Source organism: Chiloscyllium plagiosum, chromosome 3 (genome assembly GCF_004010195.1).
Source record: "Chiloscyllium plagiosum isolate BGI_BamShark_2017 chromosome 3, ASM401019v2, whole genome shotgun sequence".
Classification (NCBI taxonomy): Eukaryota; Metazoa; Chordata; class Chondrichthyes; order Orectolobiformes; family Hemiscylliidae; genus Chiloscyllium; species Chiloscyllium plagiosum.
The window spans coordinates 132,128,002-132,140,570 of record NC_057712.1 but is presented as its reverse complement, the minus strand read 5'-3'; the positions used below and the strand labels follow the sequence as shown (position 1 = coordinate 132,140,570).

At 39.7% G+C, this 12,569-nt stretch overlaps 1 protein-coding gene across 1 annotated transcript in view; it reads left to right on the top strand.

The window, feature by feature from the left end:
• LOC122540179 (dynein axonemal heavy chain 8-like) overlaps window positions 1-12,569 on the top strand; it is a 1,249,383-nt gene that overhangs the window by 658,379 nt on the left and 578,435 nt on the right. The window lies entirely within an intron of this gene.

Below are 12,569 nucleotides of genomic sequence, written 5' to 3'. Positions count from 1 at the left end.
GGAAAAGCGCAGCAGGTCAGACAGCGTCAAAGGAGAAGGAGAATCGACGTTTTGGGCATAAGCCCTTCCTGAAGAAGGGCTTATGCCCGAAACGTCGATTCTCCGTCTTACTGTATTAGTAGACTACAAATCATATACATCACAAAACCATGCAAACATGCACTACTGTATTCTATTTCAGTCTTTATTCCTGTCACTGCAGGCCTCTGTTTTGTTAACCAAATCTCGAAAATGCATAGCAATTATGTTTTCTCATCCTGCCACATGTATAATTTTCAAGTTGAATGGCTGCAATAATAAGCTTCTGGAATTATTGTCCATAAATTTCTCCAAAACCTTCAATGGGTAATGATCAGTTTAAATGATTGTCTCAGAAACTTTACTGGCAGCATAAATGTTCAAATGTTGTAATGCCACCACCAAGCTCAAGGTCTCCTTCTCAATTATCAAATATATTTCTGTTGATGAATGTTCAGATTCCTGGAGAAATATCTGATAGGTCTTTCTATCTTCTCACTGTCTTCTTGTAAGAGTACAGCACCGAAGCCCACATCACTCGCATCAATAGTGACCTTGAATAGCTTCGCATAGGTATCGATAATACTGGGGCAGTGCTTAACATAGCTTTCAGGCCATCAACTTCTTGCACTTCTTCATTAATTCAGTGATAAAACCCACTCAATCCCAGGAATCATAGTACTGCTCTCTTTGTTGATGGTACAGGAAACTCCCCAATAACATTTTGTTTTCACATTTTGTCAGGCCATCTGTCCATGTTCGATAACATAGCCTAAGATCGTGACATGGACTTTGACGAATTCACTGTAAGCCACATTAATCACCAAGCCTGCCTTCTGAAGTCAGTTGAATAATTCTCATAAATGCTGCAAATGTTCCTTCCATGTGTGACTAAAATTCACCAGGTCATCGATGTATACCATACAATCGAATAATCCAGAAATGATTTGATTGACTAGTCTTTGAAATTTGGCTGGCTCATTTTTCATACCAAATTACATTATTTTAAATTGATACAGTCCATTCAGTGTTACAAAGCAGAAATTGTCTTCACTCTTTCAGATAAGGTACCTGCCAGAACCCTCTGAGTAAGTCCAACTTAGAAGTATAAGTTGCTTCCACCTTCTCAATACATGCTCCCAAATGTGAAATCAGATACGAATCAGACTTTGTAACTGCATTAACTTTGTGATTGTCCACACATAACCATTGGGTACCATCTGGTTTTGGCTCCATTATTATGGATGAGCTCCAGTCACTGTAACTCACTTCAATTATGTTGTCCTGGAGCATGCGTTCAATATCTTTTTGAACTTGTGCCAAATTAGGGGGTTAAGTCTATAATGATGTTGCTTACTTGGAACAGCATTTCCTATATCTACAGCATGCATAATTAGACTAGTACTCCCCAGCTTACTTCCACATATCTCCCCATGCAATGACAATAACTCTTTCAGGTCATCTCAATTTTCCTCTGGAAGGTAACTCAATCATTTAACCCAATGTTTGACAACTGCCTCATTCTCCAATTTAACTTGAGAATGCCTAATTCAGAATACTCTGAACTTGGTTCTGCATTCTGTGTTGTAACCAATAACACAGTCTCCTTTGGCTTTCCTTCCCTGCCTTTTGAGCATATTCACATGACACACTATGTTAAATTTCTTTCTATTTGGAGTCCTTATCAAATAGTTCAATGCACTCAATTTTCTCTTGGCTTGATAAGGTCCACTAAACCTTGCTTTTAAAGGTTCACCTATCACAGGAAGTAACATTAACACATTATCTCTGTTAGCAAAATTGAGAGTTTTTAAAATTTCTTGTTTCATCATATATTGTGACATTTTCAGATGCTGTGTAGCCAATTTCCCTGCTCTATTTAACTGTTCTCTAAAATTTGACACATAGTCCAAATATGTGGTCTCTGAATTCTGACTCACTAATTTCTCCTTAATTAATTTTAGTGGTCCTCTCACTTCAAGCCCAAAACATAATTCAAATGGACTGAATTTGTTCAATTCATTTGGTGGCAAAAGGTACAAGTGGAATTCCTTAATCCCAGTCATCTGGATAGTCTTGACTATAAGCCCTTAACATAGTCTTAAACGTCTGATGCCACCTCTCTACATTCCTCTCGGTTTTGGATGATATGCATTGGATTTGAATTGCTTTATTCCTACATTGTCCATAACTTCCTTGAATAATTTTGATGTAAAATTTTACCCTTGATCTGATTATATCTCTGTGGGTAGTCCATATCTAGTGAAAGATTTGAGCAGCTCTTCTAAAATCCTTTTAGCTGCAATATTGCATAATGGAATGACCTTGGAAATCTAGCAGACACATCCCTTATTGTTAACAAATACTAATTCCCACTTTTTGATTTAGATAGGGGTCCTACACAATCTATTAAGACCCTTGTAAAAGGTTCGTCAAATGCAGGAATGGGTAATAAAGGTGTGAGTTTTATTACTGCCGCTGTTTTCCAATTACCTGACATATATGACTTGTTTGACAAAATTCAGCTATATCCTTGTGCAGTCCAGGCCAGTAAAAATGTATTTTGGCTTGAGATTTTCTGACCCCTAAGTAACTTTCTACTGGTAATTCATGTGCTACCCACAACACATTCTTTCTATAATCCACTGGCAATACAACTTGATGAACGTCTGCCCATTTCCCATCTGCCATAATATGTGATGGTCTCCATTTCCTCAGCAAGACTTCATGTTTAAGATATTAACACTCAAGGATACACTAAGGTTCTTCTTTCCTGTATGCATTTTGATACAATTGCTTCAGTTTTTCATCTTTCTGTTGTAACTCAGTTAATTTCTCTGAGCTGAAAATATCCAATTTGTCTTTCATCTGTTCCTGTTATGTCTCAATCATTTGATCAAACATAGTTTCTCTGATAAATCTGCTTCAACTTTCTTATCTGTATTCTTTGATTTCTCCTCCAGTTTCAGCTGGTGACTTTATGACCTCATTACCACACAGTCAGGAAAAATCTCAGGATATGCTTCCTGTAATACCTTAGTTGTCTGATTTTCCACTAGCTTTTCAACTACAGTAGGCAGCACTCCTAACTATTGTTAATGATATCATTAGCAAGGACAAATTGTATTCCTGGAACTAAGAGTTCTTTCAGTTCTCCGACCACCACTTCTCCACTTTTCACTGAACACTCTAACCTCACTAGTACTTCTCGTTTAACCATGAATTTCACGTACTAGCACTTCCTCAAAAGTCCTTCTGAGTTGCGGATCTCCTCATCTCTCAACATCAAAGATTGACATAATCCCATATTTCTTAATCATGTAATGTCTTTACCTGCTGCTCCTAACCTGTGCAAGTAAACCTTACCATCGTAAGTATATGGTTTAAGAAGATCTGGCACTTCCTCCTTAACCAACCTCTGACCAGGCTGTACTTTCTGATACAGCTTTTTAGCCTTCACTGTGCTTTCCTTGACCACTTCAACAAAATTCACTGGCTTATCCTTTTTTCCTACATCTTGCTTCCCAGTGCTTTTTCTAACCCACCAACGCAGTGATTTCACATGGCTTACTTTATTGCAGTGAAAAAGCCAGAGCTTTTTGACTTCTCTTTCCCCTTCAAGGGTTTCCTTTTTCCACTGTGGTAAGTTCTACTCATGATATTCACAAAGATCTACCTTTGCTTTACCATGTAAGGATTTCTGTTTTCCCCAATTTCTGTCTATCATAGATTGAAATTGATTTTGAAAGGCAAACTTTGATTTGTGAGCCTACTCATAATCATCAGCCATTTCAGCTGTTAAGCTTGCCGTTTTAACTTTCTGCTCTTCCATATGAGTTTGCAGTACCTCAGGAAGTGAATTTTTGAACTCCTCCAAAATAATTGTCTATCTAAGACATCATATGTTTGATCTATTTTTAATGCCCTTATCTACCTATCAAAATTTCTTTGTTTGATCCTTTCAAACTCAATGTATGTTTGACTAGAGTCCCTTCTTAGATTCTTGAACTGTTGTCTGTCAACTTCTGGCACAAGCTCATATCCACTTGGGATGGCTTTCTCCACCTCTTCATATGCCCCAGATACTTCCTCTGATGGTATTGCAAATACCTCACTAGGTCAAGCTGGAATCAACAAAGCCCACATGACCACATGCCAGTGCACTTGTTTTACCACTTTCTCAAATGAGATGTAAAAGGCTTCTACATCCTTCTCATCAAATTTTGACAGTCTTTGCATATCTTTAAACAGATCCCCACCAGTCCTTTGGTTACAATGGGTTTGCTCATCTTCATTATCTTCCTCACCAAGCCTACTTTCTACCCTTACCTCCATCTTTTTAAGCCAACTTTCCTGCCTAAGTGTCAGTTTCTGAAGTTCACATTCTGTCTATTTCACCACTTCTTTTTCTTTCTCTTTTTGTTCTACTCAGGCCTTCCTTTCCTTTCTTTTTGTTCTGCTAAAGTGATTCATTCTTTTTCTTTTTCCTTTGCTTTTACTCATAATTCAAGCTGTTTCAATTCTTCTTCATGTTCAAGCCACCTCATTTGCAATGGAATTCAACTATTGCCAAAGAGTCTAATTGCATTTCCAGCAAATTCAAATATCGAGTTATTACTGTAATTATCACTTCTTTTCTCACAAATGAAGGCAATACCAACCTCAGCTTGTCTGCCAATTCCAGCAACTTTGCCATGCTCATCTTTTGTAAAACCCCAAAGTCACTTCTGCCAACTCCAGAAAATTCTTAGTGATTGGATAAGCCTTTACTGCACAAAGCACTGTTTAAACCAACTGAATTTAAAACCTGGAATAAAATAACTAACACCTACCACCCATTGCCTTTGAGTCTAACAACCCTAATCCTAAATTGAAATCATCGAATAAATCCCAACAAGAGCCTCCTATCTCTTAAGGTCCAGGTCAGGTCTCCTCAAAATATTTTAAGAAGGTAGCCCAGACCTTAACTTCTTTTTATTTTAAAGACAGTTGTGAAGTGGATACTCCAGGTGTGATACTCGGCTTTAAGCAAAATAGTTTATTTAAACACAATAGTTGAAACACAAACTAAAGAAAATGGAAATTTGAATAACGTTATCAGAAAACTTAACTGACCTGAGACAGCAACTTAACTAAGAAGTTGTTCCAATTCCCTAAACATCCCATAAACACAGGTTCTTACAGTCAGGAGAGATTTCAGAGAGAAAAGTCAGTCAAAAATCATCTTTCTCTGCATCACAGCAGCTTTGCTGCTACAGCAACCAGCAGCTTCTCACTATTACAACTAAACCAAACTAGAAAAAACCTGAACTGGCAGATTTGGCCACTTCCTTGCCATTGTTAAACTTGGGTCTTTTCAGACATTTTGGCACCACTGACTTTACAACCTCTCTTAAATACAACCAAGGGCAAAATAACTTTGTTAAAGTGACAGCATCATCACAATATAGGAGGATCTGTGGACAACAAGCAGGAATTGGATTAATATCTTCTGCGAGGTAAAAACAATGACTGCAGATGCTGGAAATCAGATTCTGGATTAGTGGTGCTGGAAGAGCACAGCAGTTCAGGCAGCATCCAAGGAGTTTCGAAATCGACATTTCGGGCAAAAGCCCTTCATCAGGAATAAAGGCTTTATTCCTGATGAAGGGCTTTTTCCCGAAATGTCGATTTCAAAGCTCCTTGGATGCTGCCTGAACTGCTGTGCTCTTCCAGCACCACTAATCCAGAATTAATATCTTCTGCGGCAGGCAATTTCTTTGGCAGTAGCAGAGACATTAGATTTGTGTGGGAGCAGTGTGCATTTGGGGAGAGTATAAATCAGACCCAAGGCTCCCACTTACCTGGGTGAAGCAGAAGCACAATTGGGAACCAGCCTGTATTGATTTCGGAAAAACAAGAGTGACATTATAGAAAATCTGCAAGATCATTGGAGAGTAACAAACTGTTCTTCCGGACTATCTGTAAATTGCTTTGAATTTGAAAATTGTATTGTTTTTCAAAGGTGGATGAATTCATAAGCACTAAAAGTAAGTGAAAGTTAGGGCCAATATTGTACAAGAAAATAAATAAACCGAAGTATGAGAAGAGAAAGTGATTGAAATTAAAGTTAAGGGAAGTAAGTTTCAGACTAAAACAAGGTATGGCACAGGAGCTCAGTCAGTGTTGCACAACCTGTAGTATATGGAAATGTTGAATGCTCCTGGCAGTCTGGATGCAGAGGTGCCATTGGTTTGAAGGTTTTAGAGCTTGAAGGTCAGCTGGAGGCACTGCGGTGCATCCACAAGGCTTCCTGTTAAATGGATGGTACATTTTTAGCTTAAGAAAATGAAGTTAGGCATTGGGGGAGACAATGGCCTGGTAGTATTATTGCTAGACTATTAATCTAGTCTGGGCTTAGTGGGGATCTGGGTTTGAATCCAACCATGGCAGATGGTAGAATTTGAATTCAATCCTAGTCTGGAAATAAGAGTTTACTGATGACCATGAAACCATTGTCGATTATCAGGAAAAGCTCATCTGGTTCACTGATGTCCTTTAGGAAAAGAAATATGCCATTCTGGTCTGGTGTATATATGTCTCCAGATACACAGCAATGTGGTTGTTTTTTAACTGCCTTCTAGCAGTTAGGGATAGGCAATAAGTGATGGTCCAAGCAGTGACACCCATATCCCATGAATTTAAAGTAGAGAGGGAATGTGTGACCATCAGTTAGATGGATGAACACAGGCAGATCATCAGGAAAGCCTCAGCATGCATCTCACTCAAGAATAGATTTTTTGTGTTGGAAAATAGAGAGAATGATACTTCCTGTGGGGATGCAGCCAGAGTCTAGATAGAAAAGCAGGGAACAGAAAGAGAGACAGAAAAATATTGATGGAAGATTCAATAGTGAGGGGTATAGATGAGCAAACCCATTGTAGCCAAAGGACTGGTGGGGATCTGTTTAAAGATATACAAAGACTGCCGAAATTTGATGAGAAGGATGTAGAAGCCTTTTACATCTCATTTGAGAAAGTGGTAAAACAAGAGCTGCAGAAATGGTGGCAGGATGCCATGTTGCGTCCCTGTGTCCATGGTTTTTGCTGAGTGGCTACAGGGCATTCTGAAAGGGAATGGCAAATGATCAGTGACTCACATTGGGACCAATGATATGTCTAGAAAAAGTGATGAGGCCCTCCAATAAGTATTTATGTAAGCTAAACAGTAGATTGAAATACCTGACCTAGAAGATTGCAATTTCTGAATTACTCCTGATTCCACATGCTTGTGAGCATAGGATTAGATGTCTGAACAGAGGAATACTGAAGAGTTGGAGCAGGACGAATAGCTTGTCGATGGGGCTGTTTCAGGGGAAGGTGAGACTATACAAGTATGATGGTTTGAAGAGGAGAGGACCCAAAAAATATTTGTGGAGAGTTTTGCTTGTGTGTTTAGTGGGAATTTAACCTGATTTGATAGGGGGATGGAATGCAGAAAGAAGGTACAGTAGGGGCGGTTGTGCTAATAAATATGGGAGATCAACCAAATCAATCTAGAAGGCAGTGCGAATACAATAAACTTAGGGCACAAGGAAATGTGGCAAGGCTGGATATCACTTACTTTAATGTATAGAGTCTTGCTCGTGAGACAGATGATTTGAGGGCGTTGATAAAAGCATGGGGGTGTGATACATGGTTTGGGAAGTGACAGTACTGACAGCTCAATATTCCAAGGTATGGAACGTCCAGACAAGACGATATAAAAAAGGAGCTTGTGTCACAGTATTGATCAAGGAGTCAATTACTGCAGTAATTAGGATGATATCTCAAAGGTTTCCTCAAATGAAGCCCTATGGGGAGAACATAAAAACAAAAAAGGGGTGATCATTTGGCTGGGTGTGCACCCCAACAGTCAAGTAGAAATAGGAAGATAGATTGGTAGACTAAAGTCAGAAGAGTAAAACATAGAATAATAATAAAAGAGGACTTTGACTTTCTCAATATTAACTCAGAGAGACAATTTATGAAAGGCTTAGAAGGGACCAACTTTTTAAAATATGTCCAGGTGAGCCTTTTAATTCTGTTCATAGAAAGTTCGATTAGAGAAGGACAGTATTGGATTGAAGTTAGCAAATGAAGACGGGCAAGTGCAAAATGTGCAATGAAGGGAGAATTTCATTGATAGCGACCGCAATTCATTACGTTTTAAGGTAATTCTGGAAAAGGAAAAAGACGGAGCAGAAATAAAGGTTCTGAACTGGGGGAAAACCGATTTCAATAAGGGAAGACAGCATCAGGCCAAAGTGGACTGGAAGCTGCTACTTTAAGAAAACTCCACATTAATACTGGATGAGTATATGAATAGGAAGGATTGAGAGGGATATGGGCCAAGTGGGACTTGGCAAATGGGACTAGACTAATTTTGGGTATCTGATCAGCATGAATTAGTTGCACCAAAGGGTCTGCTTCCATGCTGTACATCTCTATGACTCTATAACTATGGGAGATATTCAAATAGTAAGAGTGCATGGCCAACATGTTTCTGTAAAGGTGAAGATTAGAACCAAGAAATCGAATGGCCTTGGATGTTAGGAGATGTACAAGCATGAATAAGGAAGGAAAAGGATGGTTTTGACAGATATGGAGAGGTCAAAACAGTAGATACCCTAGAGAAGTGTATGTTATTTATGAAAGAAATTAGGAGAGCAAAGATGGGAAATGAGAAAGCGCTAATAGGCATTTTGTAAGTAAATGTCGAGTAAAAGATAAAAAAGAGACAGAGTAAGATCCATTTTGATCAAAGAAGTGGTATCTGTGTGTCTGAAGACATAACTGAAGTTTTAAGTGTCTACTTTGTATCTGTATTCATAATAGAGAAGGGCAATGTAGATATGGAAATCAGAGACTGTGATATACTTGAACAAGTTAGCATTCAGAGGAAAGAAGTATCAGCAGTTTTAGCAAGCTTTACAATGAATAAACTGCCAGTGCCAGATGAGGTACATCAAGGGAGGAAATTGCAGGGGCTCTCACATAAATGTTCAAGTTCTCTGTCTACAGATGGGGTGTCAGAGGACTGGAGAACAACAAATGCAGAATTATTATTCCAGAACTTAAACTGAGAACTTAAAAGCCAAAAGGATATAATCACAGTGACAAACCATAGGGATCACTGCTTGGTCCTTTATTGTTCATGATACATATAAACGATACTGTAGAAAATGTTACTGGAGTCAACAAAATAAATTTGTGGAAGACATGAAGATTGGCCGGATATTTGAGAGTTTGGAAGAAAGCCTTAGATTAAAGGATAGAGACAGGTTGATCAGACAGGCAGATCAGTGGCAGATGGATTTAATTCTAATGCATTTTGGAAGATATGACAAGATAAGAGAGCACTCAATGAATAGAAGGACACGAGGAACTTCAGAGAAACAGAGGAATCTTTAGGCGCTTGTCCACATATCTCCAAGAGTGTCAGGACAGATAAAGAAGGCATACAAGGTATTTGCCTTTATTAGTTGTGGCATAGATTATAAAAGTAAGAAGGTCAGATGTGGGAGTTTAAAGAGAGTTTAAGGGTTACTGCGGATTATATCTGCCATAAATGCTGCTGGCTTCGAATCTTATCAGGTTGAATGGATCAGTTGGAGAGACAGTTAGAAGCAATGAGGAATTTGCAACAGCAACAGTATGTAATGGATGGCAATTACAGAAAGGGGGGAAAGTCTCAGACAGTCACAATGATGGGTTAACTCCAGGAAAGGTAAGAGAGGTAGGCAGCTAGTGCAGGAGATTAATTGTGTTAGGGGATTCTCTAGTTCAAGGTACAGACAGACATTTCTGTGGGCAGCAGCAAAAAAGCAGAATGGTGTGTTGCTTCCCTGGTGCCAGGATCAAGGATGTCTCAGAGAGTGTGCAGAATGTTCTCACGGGGGAGAGGGGCCAGCAAGAGATCATTGTCCACATAGGAGCCAATGACATAGGAAGGGAAAAGGTTGAGATTCTGAAGAGAGATTACAGAAAGTTAGGCAGGAATTTAAAAAAGGACGGATTGCACCTAAATTGGAAAGGGACTAGTATACTGGCAGGGAGATTTGCTAGAGCTGCTTGGGAGGATTTAAACTAGTAAGGTGGAGTTGGGAACCCAGGGAGATAGTGAGGAAAGAGATCAATCTGACACTGGTACAGTTGAGAACAGAAGCGAGTCAAAAGTCAGGGCAGGCAGGGACAAGGTAGAATTAATAAATTAAACTGCATTTATTTCAATGCAAGGGGCCTAACAGGGAAGGCAAATGAACTCAGCGCATGATTAGAAACATGGGGTTGGGATATCTTAGCAATTAAAGAAACATGGCTCAGAGATGGGCAGGACTGGCAGCTTAATGTTCCAGGATACAAATGCTACAGGAAGGATAGAAAGGGAGGCAAGAGAGGAGGGGGGTGGCATTTTTGATAAGGGATAGCATTACAGCTGTGCTGAGGGGGGATATTCCCGGAAATACATCCAGGGAAGTTATTTGGGTGGAACTGAGAAATAAGAAAGGGATGATAACCTTATTGGGATTGTATTATAGACCCCATAATAGTCAGAGGGAAGTTGAGAAACAAACTTGTAAGGAGATCTCAGCTATCTGTAAGAAAAATAGGGCATCTCCCTGCCAGTATACTAGTCCCTTTCCAATTTAGGTGCAATCCGTCCTTTTTTAAGGTCAGGGATTTTAACTTTCCAAACATAGACATGGACTGCCATAGTGTTAAGGGTTTAGATAGAGAGGAATTTGTTAAGCATGTACAAGACAAGATTCTGATTCAGTATGTGGATGTACTGAGTAGAGAAGGTGCAAAACTTGACTTACTCTTGGGAAATAAGGCAGGGCAGGTGAGTGAGGTGTCAATGGGGGAGCACTTTGGGGTCAGCGACCATAATTCTATTAGATTTAAAATAATGATGGAAAAGGATAGACTAGATCTAAAAGTTGAAGTTCTAAAATGGAGAAAGGCCAATTTTGACGGTATTAGGCAAGAACTTTCAAAAGCTGATTGGGGGCAGATGTTCGCAGGTAAAGGGACAGCTGGAAAATTGGAAGCCTTCAGAAATGAGATAGCGAGAATCCAGAGAAAGTATATTCCTGTTTGGGTGAAAGGAAAGGCTGGTAGGTATAGGGACGACTAAAGAAATTGAGGGTTTGGTTAAGAAAAAGAAGGAAGCATATGTAAGGTATAGACAGGATACATCAAGTGAATCCTTAGAAGAGTATAAAGGAAGTAGGAGTATACTTAAGAGGCAAATCAGGAGGGCAAAAAGGGGACATGAGATAGCTTTGGCAAATAAAATTAAGGAGAATCCAAAGGGTTTTTACAAATCCATTAAGGACAAAAGGGTAACTCGGGAGAGAATAGGGCCCCTCAAAGATCAGCAAGTCGGCCTTTGTGTGGAGCCGCAGAAAATGGGGGAGACACTAAATGAGTATTTTGCATCAGTATTCACTGTGGAAAAGGATATGGAAGATATAGACTGTAAGGAAATAGATGGTGACACCTTGCAAAATGTCCATATTACAGAGGTGAAAGTTCTGGCTGTCTTGAAACGGGTAAAGGTGGATAATTCCCCAGGACCTGATCAGGTGTACCCTAAAAGATGTAGCCTGTGGAAAGCTAGAGAAGTGATTGCTGTGCATCTTGCTGAGATATTTATATCATTGATAGTCACAGGTGAGGTGCCGGAAGACTGGAGGTTAGCTAACGTGCTGCCACTGTTTAAGAAGGATGGTAAGGACAAGCCAGGAACTATAGACCAGTGAGCCTGACATCGGTGGTGGGTAAGTTGTTGGAGGGAATCCTGAGGGACAGGATGTACACGTATTTGGAAAGGCAAGGGCTGATTAGGGATAGTCAACATGGTTTTGAGTGTGGGAAATCATGTCTCACAAACTTGATTGAGCTTTTTGAGGAAGTAACAAAGAGGAGGGCAGAGCAGTAGATGTGGACTTCAGTAAGGCATTCGACAAGGTTCCCCATGGGAGACTGATAAGCAAGGTTAGATCTCACGGAATGCAAAGATAACTAGCCATTTGGATACAAAACTGGCTCAAAGGTAGAAGACTGGAGGCCTGTGACCAGTGGAGTGCCACAAGGATCGATGCTGGGTCCTCTACTTTTTGTCATTTACATAAATGATTTGGATGCGAGCATAAGAGGTACAGTTAGTAAGTTTGCAAATGACACCAAAATTGGAGGTATAGTGGACAGCGAAAAGGATTACCTCAGATTACAACAGTATCTTGATCAGATGGGCCTATGGTCTGAGAATGGCAGATGGAGTTTAATTTTGGGAAAGCAAATCTTAGCAGGACTTATACAATTAATGGCAAGGACCTGGGGAGTGTTGCTGAACAAAGAGACCTTGGAGTGCAGGTTCATAGCTCCTTGAAAATGGAGTGGCAGGTAGATAGAATAGTGAAGAAGGCGTTTGATATGCTTTCCTTTATTGGTCAGAGTATTCAGTACAGGGGTTGGGAGGTAATGTTGCGGCTGTACAGGACATTGGTTAGGCCACTGTTGGAATAT